The sequence below is a fragment of the Protopterus annectens genome, chromosome 2.part1, assembly GCF_019279795.1.
Source record: "Protopterus annectens isolate FY-2018-M chromosome 2.part1, PAN1.0, whole genome shotgun sequence".
NCBI lineage: Eukaryota > Metazoa > Chordata > Ceratodontiformes > Protopteridae > Protopterus > Protopterus annectens.
Window position 1 is genome coordinate 1,014,683,137 of NC_056729.1, and position 13,793 is coordinate 1,014,696,929.

General features: G+C 51.1%; 1 protein-coding gene and 2 pseudogenes across 1 annotated transcript in view; all 3 read right to left on the minus strand.

The window, feature by feature from the left end:
* LOC122795241 overlaps positions 1–2,094 on the minus strand; it is a 5,355-nt pseudogene extending 3,261 nt beyond the window's left edge.
* The window catches only part of LOC122794930 (proton channel OTOP1-like), a 618,079-nt gene that overhangs the window by 200,959 nt on the left and 403,327 nt on the right, over positions 1–13,793 (minus strand). The window lies entirely within an intron of this gene.
* Positions 2,506–2,659, minus strand: LOC122795094 (annotated as a pseudogene).

A 13,793-nucleotide genomic window follows, 5' to 3' on the forward strand; every position in this document is an offset into this window, starting at 1 on the left:
TGTGGACCACCTTCCCCTCGTCAATGGCCTTGGTGACTGTTTCAAAGAAATCAACCAGGTTTAAGAGGCAGGATCTGCCCTTAACAAAGCTGAACTGGGTAGGATCCAGTGTCTGTAGGTCCCCAATATCTTTATTTATGAGGTCCATGATGATCCTTTCCATAGCTTTGCAGACCAAGCTAGTCAGGCTTATGGGGTGATAGTTTCCAGGATCCGTTGAGGCACCACCTTTGTGGAGAGGGACCACTGTTGCTGTACGCCACTCTTTGGGTACATATCCTGTAGTAAGGCTGAGATTGAACAGTAGTTTTATGTTTGGGTTTAGCTCTTCTTGGAGTTCATGTAGGACGCAGCCCGGGACACCGTCTGGTCCCATTGATGCTGTGTTTTTTGCCTTGGAGAGGGCAGCTCTTACCCTTCAAAGCTCTCGTTTGAATATTTGCTACTACCACCAAGATCTGCACCTGCGCCGGCTCCACCCGGGCCCTCGCCCTGGGCTTCAGTGCCACTGCAGTGGCCCTCCTACTCATCGTGGCGTAGCCCCCTCAGCTGCCAGCGACGGACGGGTATGGGCCCTACGCTCCAGCGCCATCCATTTTCAGGGCTAGTTGATTCGGCAGATGAGTTTTTTTTACACACTCCTTAGCAGATTTCAACTTCCATGGCCACCGTCCTGCTTTCTATATCAATCAACACCTTTTCTGGTGTCTGATGAGCGTCAGCATCGGGCATTTGAACCTGGCATTCGGTTAATCTTGCAGCGCCAGTTATGCTTACCTAAAGTGGCACACTGGGCACTCGCATTCCACACCCGGCTCCAAGCCAGTGAGTCAGGCTTCTTACCCATTTAAAGTTTTAGAATAGGTTGAGATCATTTCGGCCCCAAGACCTCTAATCATTTGCTTTACCAGATAAAACTGAGTCCACCAAGCGCCAGCTATCCTGAAGGAAACTTTGGAGGACACCAGCTACTAAATGGTTTGATTAGTTTTTCACCCCTATACCCAGGTCAGACGACCAATTTGCACATCAGGATCGCTACGGACCTCCATCAGATTTTCCTCTGGTTTTGCCCTGCCTAGGCATAGTTCACCATCTTTTGGGTCCCACCAGATGCGATCACCCTCCACCTCCCCAATGGGATGGGTGAGACGGGCCGGCAGTGCACCACCCACACGGGGCAGGGGGATCCAGCCTCAGCTGGCGCACACCGGCCCTCACTTTCATTGCACCTTGGGTCTCCTGCCCACCCTCGGACTAGCACACCTGTTAGACTCCTTGGTCTGTGTTTCAAGACAGGACAGGTGGGTCACTGACGTCGCCGAGGACTCCGGGCACCCGAGTTGAGCCCACCGGCCCGGTGTCGGGATGTGGGTGGGCCGCACTGAGGGCAACAGCAGGGGAGGGTGCGGCAGCGGTCATCTTCCATGATCCCAGAGCACGGTGAGGTCTGATGCTGCGGGCTGTAACAATCCCCTCCGAGGAGGGGAGCCATCTTGTGTGTGGCCTTCCCGGCCAACCCGGAGCCAGTCGTGGTGCACCGCCTCAGAGGAAGTGCGCCCGAGGATAGTCCACTATCCCCTGGAGGGGGATCCACCTCACCCGGGCAGATGGCATGGCCGCCGGGTTGAATCCTCCAGGCGGACCACTTGGACCCCACCCGTTTACCTTTGAACAGTTTCACGCCCTCTTGAACTCTCTCTTCAAAGTTCTTTTCAACTTTCCCTTACGGTACTTGTCCGTTATCGGTCTCGTGCCAGTGTTTAGCCTTAGATGGAGTTTACCACCCACTTTTTGCTGCATTCACAAACAACTAGACTCCGAGAAGGCCTGATCCTGGCATGACAGGGGCCACCACCAACCTCACACCGTCCGCAGGCTAAGCCTCAATCACAAGGACTTGGGCCCGATAGGTGGTGCTGGGGAGATGGACTTCTGTATGCCACATTTCCCTGTGCCCGTTGCCAGGGTGGGATTCAGCGCTGGTCTATTCCCTCTTCACTCACCATTACTGAGGGAATCCTGGATAGTTTATTTTCCTCCGCTTAGTAATATGCTTAAATTCAGCAGGTCTCCACGTCTGATCTGAGGTCATGTTCTGAGTGTGGTCATGGGAGAGGACAGCAGGGGCCTCAGGGGGTGGACGGACTTACCCGTCCTCCCCTGACCCCCATGCACCCACTCCCCACCACCGGACTCCAGGCAGCAGAGGAGGACAGCCGACACAGCCCCGGCACACGGGAACCGGGCAGGCAGGCGTCGGGTTCCAACCCAGGAGGGCAGCCTGGTGGCAGTACCACCGACAGTCTCCATGGGGTCAGGCCATACACACACCTGCTCTCTCCCATCCTCAGATGGGCTTCCTGGCTCAGTATAGAAGGGGACTCTTCTCCTCCATCTGCATCTCTCCCTGGGGGGACAGGGGGCCTGCACCAGTCTCCCTCGACTCCCTGGCTGCACCCTCAATGTGGGCCAGACACCCCCTGGGGGTGATGGAAGGCATGACAACCCTCAGACAGGCATAGTACCGTGAGTAATCCGGGGCCGCAAAGTGCATTTGAAGTGTCAATGATCAATGTGTCCTGCAATTCACATTAGCTCTCACAGCTAGCTGCATTCTTCATAGACACACGAGCTGAGTGATCCACCACTCAGAGTCGTGCAGTTCTCATTCTCTGGGGCACTGCTGCCCACACGCCATCCCACCTCAAGATGAGCATGTGAGGTTTCACAGGCGTTATCGTTGGCACCCAGACTGGGGTTACTGGCCCCACACCGCAAGACAGAAGGGAGTCCGCAGTAGCTGGCATGTGGCCACACCATCAACCTTCCGGGTCTTGGAACCGACATCCCAAGTGGAGAGGGGCATCCTCCACAGGTACCCACGACCAACATTGAGGGGAGAGGACTCCGGTGTGCCACCCCCAGGGATGTCCCCATACAGACAGAGGGGAGGCCACTGCCCCCTGCCAGGACAGCACCCTCTCCCTCTCCCTACCACACGGGGAGCCAGCCACCTCTGGGGCATGCAGTGGACCACACTTTTGGGCCAGGTGCACCCTCCACCAGCATCCCCTCATGGCAGCAGAGGAGCACCCACATCTGCCACCACATGGACAGACCCCCTCCCTCCCACCACCAGGGGGCAAGGGGAGACAGACACCACCCCTCCTCTCACTCCCTCCCCTCTCTCTCCCCTCTCTCTCTCCCCCCAGGAGCCAGGGGATCAGTCCCACTGGTCTCCACCAGGGTGCACAGAGAGAGACAGAGAGAGAGAGAGAGAGAGAGAGAGAGACAGAGAGGTTCAGGATGACGGAGCAAGGAGAGGCACTGGTACCCAGGGACAGCAACATCCCAAGACCCTTGCAGTTAATGATCCTTCTGCATGTTCACCTATGGAAACCTTGTTATGACTTTTACTTCCTCTATATAGTCAAGTTTGATTGTCTTTGTGGTACACCACTGGGGCCGTGACCAACTCCAGTGTAGCTGATCTGAGGACCTCACTAAACCATCCAACTGGTAGTAGCGATGGGCAGTGTGTACAAAGTGCAGGGACTTAGTCAACGTGAGCTTATGACCTGCACTCACTGGGAATTCCTCTTTTGTGGGAATAATTGCAATCTCCAGTCCCTATCACAAATGAGGTTCAACGGATTACCCGGACCTGTCAGCCAAGGGTAGACAAACACTGATTCATTCAGTCTAGCATGCGTGCAGCCCCGGACATCTAAGGGCATCACAGACTTGTTATAGCTCAATCTCGTGTGGCTGAAATCCACTTGTCCTTCTAAGAAGTTGGAGATGACTGCACCGGGCCGCATAACTAGTTAGCATGGCATAGTCTCATTTGTTATCGGAATTAACCAGACAAATCGCTCCACCAACTAAGAACGGCCATGCACCACCACCCACAGAATCGAGAAAGAGCTATCAATCTGTCAATCCTTTCCGTGTCCGGGCCGGGTGAGATTTCCCGTGTTGAGTCAAATTAAGCCGCAAGCTCCACTACTGGTGGTGCCCTTCTGTCAATTCCTTTAAGTTTCAGCTTTGCAACCATACTCCCCCCTGGGACCATAGACTTTGGTTTCTCAGAAGCTCCCCGGCAGGTCATGGGAATAAGGCCACCAGACTGCTAGTCAGCATCGTTTATGGTTGTAACTACGACGGTATCTGATCGTCTTCAAACCTCCGACTTTCGTTCTTGATTAATGAAAACATTCTTGGAAAATGCTTTCACTTTCGTTCATCTTGCACCAGTCCAAGAATTTCACCTCTAGCAGCACAATACAAATGTCCCCGGCTGTCCCTCTTAATCATGGCCCAGTTCCGAAAACCAACAAAATAAAATGAGAGTCCTATTCCATTATTCCTAGCTGAAGTATTCAGGTGACTGGCCTGCTTTGAACACTCTTTTTTCAAAGTAGATGCTTTGGACCACCGGGACACTCAGTTAAGAGCATCGAGGGAATGCCGAGAGGCAGGGGCTGGGACAGGCGGTAGTTCACCTCTGGACAGACTGCCAGCACGATCCCAAGATCCAACTATGAGCTTTTTAACTGCAGCAACTTTAATATACGCTATTGGAGCTGGAATTACCATGGCTGCTGGCACCAGACTTGCCCTCCAATAGATCCTCGTTAAAGGATTTAAAGTGTACTCATTCCAATTACAGGGTCTCAAAGGAGTCCTGTATTGTTATTTTTCATCACTACCTCCCCGAGTCGAGAGTGGGTAATTTGCGTGCCTGCTGCCTTCCATGGAAGTGGTTACCGATTCTCAGGCTCCCTCTCTGGAATCGAACCCTAATTTCCCGTTACCTGTGGTCACCATGGTAGGCACAGATAGTACCATCAAAAGTTGATAGGGCAGACATTCAAATGTCACATCGCCGCCACGAGGGCACACAATCGGCCAGAGTTTATCTAGAGTCACCAAAGCTGCTGGACTGAGACCTGGATTGGTTTTGGCCTGATAAATGCATGCATCCCTGGAGGTCAGCGCTCGTCAGCATGTATTGGCACTAGAATTACCACAGTTATCCAAGTAACGGTGGAGCAATCAAAGGAACCATAACTAATTTAATGAGCCATTTGCAATTTCACTGAAGCGTCTATGTGCACCGAGACTTGCATGGCTTAATCTTTGAGACAAGCATATGCTACAGGCAGGATCAACAGGATAGGAGCACCTTGGTGGGTGGGCAGAGAGGAGGGGCCAGAGCCCAAACCTCTGCCAACAGGAGGGGTTTCTCTCCCCCTGGAGGGGGCACCCTGTGTGCTGGTCGTGGACCGGCAACCATGACCCTGGAGGGCCACAGGCTGGCACAGTGCACATCAGCGCTCATATCCAGAGAAAAGTGGGAGAGAGCCCCCCCATGCTTCAGCCATGCACAGATGCCAGGGGATTTCAGCCATGTTACAGGACTCCTTTGCCTTGTCCCGGGCTCATCAGTCTCACCTAGACGTCCACCCTGGGGGGCATGGAGCACTCCGCACCCCAACTAGCACCTTGCTCCCAGGGTGGAGAAGCTCAACCCACAAGCCATGACCCACAGAGCCATGCCACGGGGGCCCACCACCAGTGGGAGTCGGTCATCCCAACTGATCAATGGACAGTGGGTAAAGGCAAATCAATCCCACACAGACACCTGCCAGGACATCACCCAGGGCTGGGACATGGACTCTGACAGGACACCCCATCTTCCCTCTCTCTGGGCTGGGTCCCAGACTGGGGCACTCACACTCATGCATTTTGATGGGATGCCCTGTCATCCTTCAGCTCTCAAAGTCTGCCAAATTGTGCCAGATCACACGTGCTCACCAGCCCTTCCAGGGGATGTACCTGCAGGGTGCGATCAGCCCCATGGAACTCCCGTTGGCCACTGAGGGGCAGATATGCTCTCATACAGATTTAAGGCTTGGAGGAAGAGGCCTGTGAGGGCACCTCAACCCCACGCAGACACCTGGCAGGACTTTCTCCCCCAAGACTGGGACTCGGACTCACAATCTGATGAGACAGTACATCGTCCCTCAACTCCTGGAGGCTGACAAATCGTGCTGGATCATGCATGTCTGCCAGGTGATCAGGGGAGCAAACCTGCAGGGTGCAACTGGCCCCGTGGAACTCCCCCCGGCCACTGAGGGGCAGATCCGCCCTCATACGGACTTCTGGCCAGGAGGAAGAGGCCGCACCTTGACCCCACGCAGACACCTGGCAGAACGTTCTCCCCTGGGGCTGAGACCTGGACTCACACTCTGAGACATCACGTCGTCCCTTATCTCCTGGAGATTGCCAAATCATGCTGGATCATGCGTGCCCACCAGGTGATCAGGGGAGCAAACCTCCAGGGTGCGACCTCCCCAGTGGAAATCCCCTCAGCCATGGAAGGGCAGGTACACTGTCATATGGACTTCCAGGTCCACCTCCTTTCCGATCCAGGGCTACTCTGGGGACTTTGCGATTTTTCGAGAACACCTTTGTGAATGGGGAGGGGTCAGATGCCTCTGCCTGGCCAGGAAATCTCCAAGCCTGCAGAAGTCCACACGAAGCCCCCTTAAGGACTTTCATAAGGGCCTACCATGGTGACCCTCCCTTTCGACCCTGCAGAGAGAGACCTCTTTACCCGGCCACAGCCCAATTCTCACCTAGGGGACCCTGCCACCTCCATGTCCCCTGCAGGCTGCCAAGCTGTGCTGTGTCGCCGTGCACTCGGATCCTCTCAGTGGGACCTCCCTCCAATCTAGGCCGCCCTTGTGAAGCTCCCCTTGGCCGCCAAGGGGCAGGCATGCTCTCATCAGGACTTCCACATCCTCCTCCTTTCTGGTCTAGAGCACCACGATCCCAGTCTTCCCCAGATCTCCTGGAGGCTGCCTGGCTAGGCTGTGTCCTCATGCCCTCGGAGCCTCTCAGAGGGACATCCCTCCAAACAAGGCTGTTCTCGTGGAACTCTCTTTGGCTTCTGAGAGGCAGGCAGGCACGCACTCATCGGGACCTGCACGTCCCCCTTCTTTCAGGTCCAGAGCCATTCTGGGGACTTAGCAACATTTTAGGGATGCCGTCGTATACCAGCCGAGGTCGGACGCCTTCCCCCTGCCTGGCAGAAGCACTCCTGGCCCCACAGCCTTCCACCAGGTGCTCCCTTGGGGACTTCCGTCCCACTTGGGGGACATGATCTGGACCCTTCCACACAGGAGGGAGTGCTACCTGCCTGGCCATTTTCCACATCTATCCCCCTTCTGGACTTCCATCTTGGAGGGGGCTGCAGTACGGACCCCCTCACACAGGTGGCAGCTCTCCCAGCCTGGCCATTTTCCACGTCTCTCTCCCTTAAGGACTTCCATCAGGAGGGACCCCCTCATGGCTTCCACTTCTCCCCAGGCAGGAGAGCTCTTTTCCTGGGTTGCACTCAGAGCCTCTCAGGGGAGCTTCCTCCAATTTTTCCTGCCTTGTGGAACTGTGCTGGGCCATGAGGCCTCAGCCAGACCCTCATCCAGACTTCCGTGATGCCGGTTCTCCCCTTTGCTCTCCACCTATGGCTTTCAAACTCGAACAGGATATGGCCCCGGGTCCCGGCATCTCGGCCCTTTTGCCTCGCACCTCCTTCTCGCTCCTTGGCTGTGTCAGGTGCCAACAAATGTGCTTTGCTTCGAGCCTTCTGGCATGTGCCCCCTTGTCTCCTGAGTGGTGCTGTTCACAGGTCGGCATTCGTGCAGTGTCGGGTTAAGGACCGGAGTGTGACCCAGTGCCTACAGATGGTCCCAGGCACAAGATGACACATCTGCCATATCTCCGCACCCCTCTGGGCTGGAGGATGAAATTGCAAACCTGCTTCCGGGTGCAGCCCCCGGCACACACGTGCTGTTGGCCGACTACCCCCACCAGAACTGGGTGCGAGATGCCACTGCGGCCATATCTCAGCACCCCTCGGAGCTGGGAAGATGCAATCGCAGACGTGGCTTCCGGGGGCAGCCCTTGGCACACCTGTGCTGTCAGCCGACTACCCCTGCCAGACCCGTGCGCAAGATGCCATGGCAGTCATATCTCAGCACCCTTGGGGTCTGGGAGGAAGTGAAGGCAGACCTGGCTTCCAGGGGTGGCCCTCAGCATGTCCGTACTTTTGGCCGACTACCCCCACTAGAGCCAGGCATGAGACACCACGGCAGGCATATCTCTGCACCCCTCTGGGCTGGGAGGACATGATCACAGACCTGGCTTCCAGGGGTGGCCCTTGGCACACTCTCACTGTCTCGTGGAGCACCCCCAGGCCACAGAGGGTCAGGCATGCTCTCATCCGGACTTCCATGTCCCCCTACTTTCAGGACAAGAGCACCACAGTCCCCGTCTCCTGCATATCCCCTGAAGGCTGCCAAACCATGCCATGTCACCCTTGCCCTGGAATCCTCTCACAGGGACCTCCATCTGATCCAGGCCACCCTCACAGAACTCCACCCAGCCGCCAAGGGGCAGGCACGCTCTCATCGGGACTTCCACGTCCCCTTCCTTTCAAGTCTAGAGCACCACAGTCCCCGTCTCCCGCATATCTCCTGGAGGCTGCCTGGCTGGGCTGTGTCCCCATGCCCTCAGAACCTCTCACGGGGACCTCCCTCCAGTCCCAGCCAGCCCCTTGGAACTCCCCTTGGCTGCCGAGGGGCAGGCATGCCCTCATCAGGACTTCCAAGCCCACGCTCCTTTCTGGTCCAGAGCACCATGGTCCCTGTCTTCCCCAGATCCCCTGCAGGCTGCCAAACAGTGCCATGTCCCCATGCCCTCTGAGCCTCTCAGGGGACCTCCCTCTGATCCCAGTTGCCCTTGTGGAACTCCACTCAGCTACAGAGGGGCAGGCACACCCTCATCAGGACTTCCATGTCCCCCTTCTTTCCAGTTCAGAGCCATTCTGGATACTTTGCAACATTTTGGGAATGTCGTTGGGTACCGGGTGACGTCGGATACCTTCTCCCTGCCTGCCAGGAGCCCTCCTGGCCCCGCAGCCTTCCACCAGATGCTCCCTTGGGGACTTCCATTCAACTGGGGGGGTACGATCTGGACCCTTCCACACAGGAGGGAGCGCTCCCTGCCCGGCCCCTTTCCACCTCTATCCCCCTTCCAGACTTCCATCCTGGTGGTGGCTATGGTCTGGACCCCCTCACCCAGGTGGCAGCTCTCCTAGCCCAGCCATTTTCTGCCTCTCTCTCTCCCTTAAGGACTTCCATTGGGAGGGACCCCTCATGGCTTCCACTTCTACCCAGGTGGGAGAGCACTTTTCCAGGGTTACATACCGTATTTCTTTGTAAATAAGACCTAACCAGAAAATAAGGCCTAGCTTGGTTTTCCAGAGTGGTCATGATATAAACCCTACCCTAAAAATAAGCCCCAGTTAAGCTTGTCAACACACGAAGGATGTGTTGAATTATAAAATAATATTATTGACACCCATTGACTGACCCAACTTCTTCTCTTTGCATAAAGTCATAAGATTCTTTGACTGGGAGTCCTCCATAATTCTTGTTGTAACCCTAACCATCAATCACACTTGACGGTTGAGATCCTTGGCCCATAAACACTGGCAGGCGTATTTTGATCGATCAATGTACAGACAATGTGCGTAATGCACATGCACGTGATAGTGCATGGTTGTGGTTGTGCCTTCTCTTTGTAAACAGAGTTATTTTGTGTTGCCACTCTAGTCTCGTAAGTCTTCAAATCCACCCCCCCCAGACAAGATGAGTGCAAATAGAAAGAGCTATTCCATCACGTACTAGAAAGGAATTGTGGTGGACTCACGGGGAGAGAATCTGATGGCTTTCTACAAAGAGAAGAAGTTAGATCTCTGAAAGATCCAAAAATGGCGTACAGCGTACGATAACCTCAGTCAACAGGCTGACGAGGGAAATGTTAAGAAGTGCAAGTGTGGATCAGGTCAGCAACCATTATTTCCTGAGCTGGAAGACATCATCTGTGAGTGGATTGCTAACAGGAGAGCAATGGCTTTGGTTTTGCACAGGGTTGATATCCAAGCTTTTGCCCTTGCAATGGCACCACAGTAATATCCCCAGAAGAATTCAAAGCATCACAACATTGGCTGGATGACTTCCTTCACCGATATGAACTGTCTCTTAGAAGATCAACAACACTGTTCAAGTTGGAAGATACTGAAGTTATTAAACGTGCAGTTGCATTCAAGTCCTTTGTTGATGGCATTGACTTTTCTAAATACCAACTCTCCAACATGATTGCTATGCAGTGTTTATGGGCCAAGGATCTCAAACAACAATTGATCAGAGTGGTGCCTCCTCAATCTACATTCCCTCCACTGGTTACGAGAGTGCACGGGTTACCTGTATTTTGGCAATTCATCTAGATGGAAAGAAAATCCCACCTCTAATCATTAGTAAGGGCAAGAGAAATAAGACTGAACGTGTTTCAGGCATTTACATTCTTGAAACCAAAAAAGCCTGGTGCACACAAGCAGCTATAAGGAAGTGGGTCGATGTAATGCTGCCACTTGTTTTGTGAGATGGCAAAAGAGGTCTTCTAGTCTGGGATCCAGCCAGCACTCACGCACTAAAGAAATGAAGAAATTCCTTGCACAGAGAAGAATAGATCAAATAATGATTCCTGCAGGAATGGCTGCCTATCTCCAGACTCTTGATATTGAAATAAACAAGCCACTCAAGGACCATTTGCACATGGAACTCAATGACTACATTGAAAATAGAATGGAGAGAAATCAGCATGGAAACTTTGTGAAGCCTAGCCTGCAGGAGGTCATGTCTTGGGTGAAAAAGTCTTGGGATAAAATCACTGACAGATGTGTTGCCAATGCACCATGAGCAGGCTACTTGGATAAGCAGTGCTCATTTAAGGAGAGCTCTATTGCTAGGCATGACAGATTGGAGCCAATGGTTCTACAGGAAATGGAGTCACAAGAAATTCAGGTTGAAATTCGTGGGTTGGACACTTATGACAATGTTCCAGAAGATGACATGACTGTATTTGAATAACTGTGAAACCCAAGGTGCAAATATTCTGAAGTTGAAATGCTTGGTGCACTGTTTATGTAGAATTCTCACACAACTGTTTTAATGAGTTAGAACTGTTGTCCAATAACAGAAAAGTACAAAATAAATGTCAATTTGTTTATATGAATAAATGTCAATTTTTATACATGAATAAACATTGATTTGAGTTCATTAATAAATGTTGATTTTTGTACATGAATAAATGAATAAAGGTAGATTGTTGGATGGTGTGAGTAAATAAGGCATCCCCTGATAATAAGCCCTTATGCGTATTTTGGCGGGGGAAAGAGTATAAGACCCGATATTATTTTTGGGGAAATACTGTATACATATATATATATATATATATATATATATATATATATATATATATATATGTGTGTGTGTGTGTGTGTGTGTGTGTGTTATCATCATCATCAACTCCCTTTTCCTCATTTTCTACATGGGGTTGGGTGTCATGTCAAATGTTGCCATCTCTCTCAATTCAATGCCAATCTCCTACTCTCTTTGATAGTCATGTCTGACTGTTGCAGGTCTTCTCTCACACAATCCATCCATTTGCTAGATGCCCTCACTTCCTCCTGCCTTCTTCCCATCTGTCCCAAATCTTCTTCAACAGATTGTCTTTTGCTTTTCTTCACATGTATACAGTAACCTGTGCTCTTTGACTTCTCTAGAACAGGAGCTACTTTGACTTCTGCTCTGATGTCCTCATTTCTTTGTCTGTCCCACTATGTGAATCATACCACCCATCTTGCGGATTTCAACTCCATCACCTCTAGCTTTCTCAGCTGCTCTGCCTTTACTGCCCATGTTTCTGTACCATAAAGTAGTACTAGTCTCACCACTGTTTTGTACTACTTACTTTCCAGGTTCTTCTGCATTTTTCTGTCATACAGTGCTTCTGACACTCTGTGCCATTTGGCTGCAGCCCCTCTGATTTTAGCTTTGGTTCCTCATTCTCACTTCCCTTTTTTCAACCATCCCTCTGAGATACTTGATGCTGTTAATCTATTAAGCTGTCCCACTATTTCCCTTCTATCTCATTTCCCATCTTTTTCTGATTTCCTGTATTTCCTACCATTACATTTCTTAACTGTACTTTTGGCTAAGCAAAAGTGTTCTTTTACACGTACATTAAGACAACTGGGACTGCTATTCTTGCAGCAGTAGCAAAGCTGCTAGGTCAGTCTGGGTTGGGAAGTACACAGTGCAGCTTCAAGTAAAATTGTTTCATCAGTCAGATGACTTTTTAAGGACTTAGTTGTTTGGTGTTAATCTGCACTTGAGAGCTTATGGATGACTGCTCTTTTAGATTAACAAGTTCTAGCATCATACATCTTGTGGCAGAAGGTGTTTACTTGGTATTTCTGAGTTGGAAAACACTCCAGGAAGTGCACAGTTAGTTGTTTGCTGGTCAGATGGCATAAAAGGTAGTTTATAGAAGGCACATTTTTTGTGGAACTGTTCACTGCCTAGTGGTGGTTAGCAGTACTGTATAGTAGCAAACTTATAAATCTAGTACTTAGTGCTTCAACCTGTAATGCAGAAAGGCTTTGTGTGGTGCTAACCTTAGTACAGCTAGTTAGCAAATCAAACAACACTAAAATCAGATCATAGCACTATCTAATACCTATCCTTCTGAGACAATGTAACCATTGCCTCAAGTATTCAGACAACCTTTTAATCCTTAAAGAAATGAACACAGTATGTGAGAAATGTATATGCATAACTTCATGGGAAGCAAAATTCTCACTTACAAACAAGGTTATCAGGTACACACGCAGAGCATCCTACTGCTTAGCACACACACATACAGACCTTCTTATGCTGAGGTACTTAAGAGAAATCTCTCCAAACTTCGAAGACCTCCTAAGCTGTCAAACAACAACACCAATCCTCAGCAGTCACTGAAGCACACACCAAAAGCAACACCTAACACCACATATAAGCCTATACCAAATGATCCACCAAGAGAAAAGCCCATAAGGCAAGCAAACACTTTACCTACTACTCTTGTCATAAGGAACTCTATAATATGATGACAGATTCCCCTTTCACCAGTCTGGACAAGGAGAAGATAACAGTTAGCTGCCTCTCTGGAGATAGGATTTTCAATGTCACTCATGCACTCCAGTTATTGCAGCACGGGTACCAATATGATTCAGCATAGTCCATGTTTGCTCACTAACAGAATCCAGACTGTGAAACTAGCAGACTCCAAATCTGACTTCAGACTAGTGACAAATGGAGTACCACAGGGTTCAGTCCTCGGTCCTCTCCTGTTTGGTATCTACTTCTCTGAAGTACAGGCTAACACATAAGGTCTTTGGCTAACGATGTTCGCAGATGACTGCAAACTAGGAGCCATAATCGAAACTCCTAACGATGTGGACATCCTATAAAAGGGCCTCACTGAGAAAGATGCCTGGTGTCAAAGCCATGGCCTCAAGCTCAATGCCAAAAAGTGCATTGTCATCCCCTTTGTAAAAACTCTGTACCCATGAACTACCACATAGGCGGTAGTCTACTTAAAACAGAAAGTTTGATAAGATACCTTGGGACACAGGTAAACAGTAGTCTCTCCTTTCATAATCCCATTGCCACAGTAGTCAGGAAATCCTTCTACATGGCACACCTCATCACAAAAGGTTTCTCATCCAGGAAAAAAGAGGTCATTGTTCCCCTCTAGTCGTCACTCATTAGACCCATTATAGAGTACAATGCCCCTTTTGGTATGTACCTCATAAGACATCTGCAACAACTGGAAAG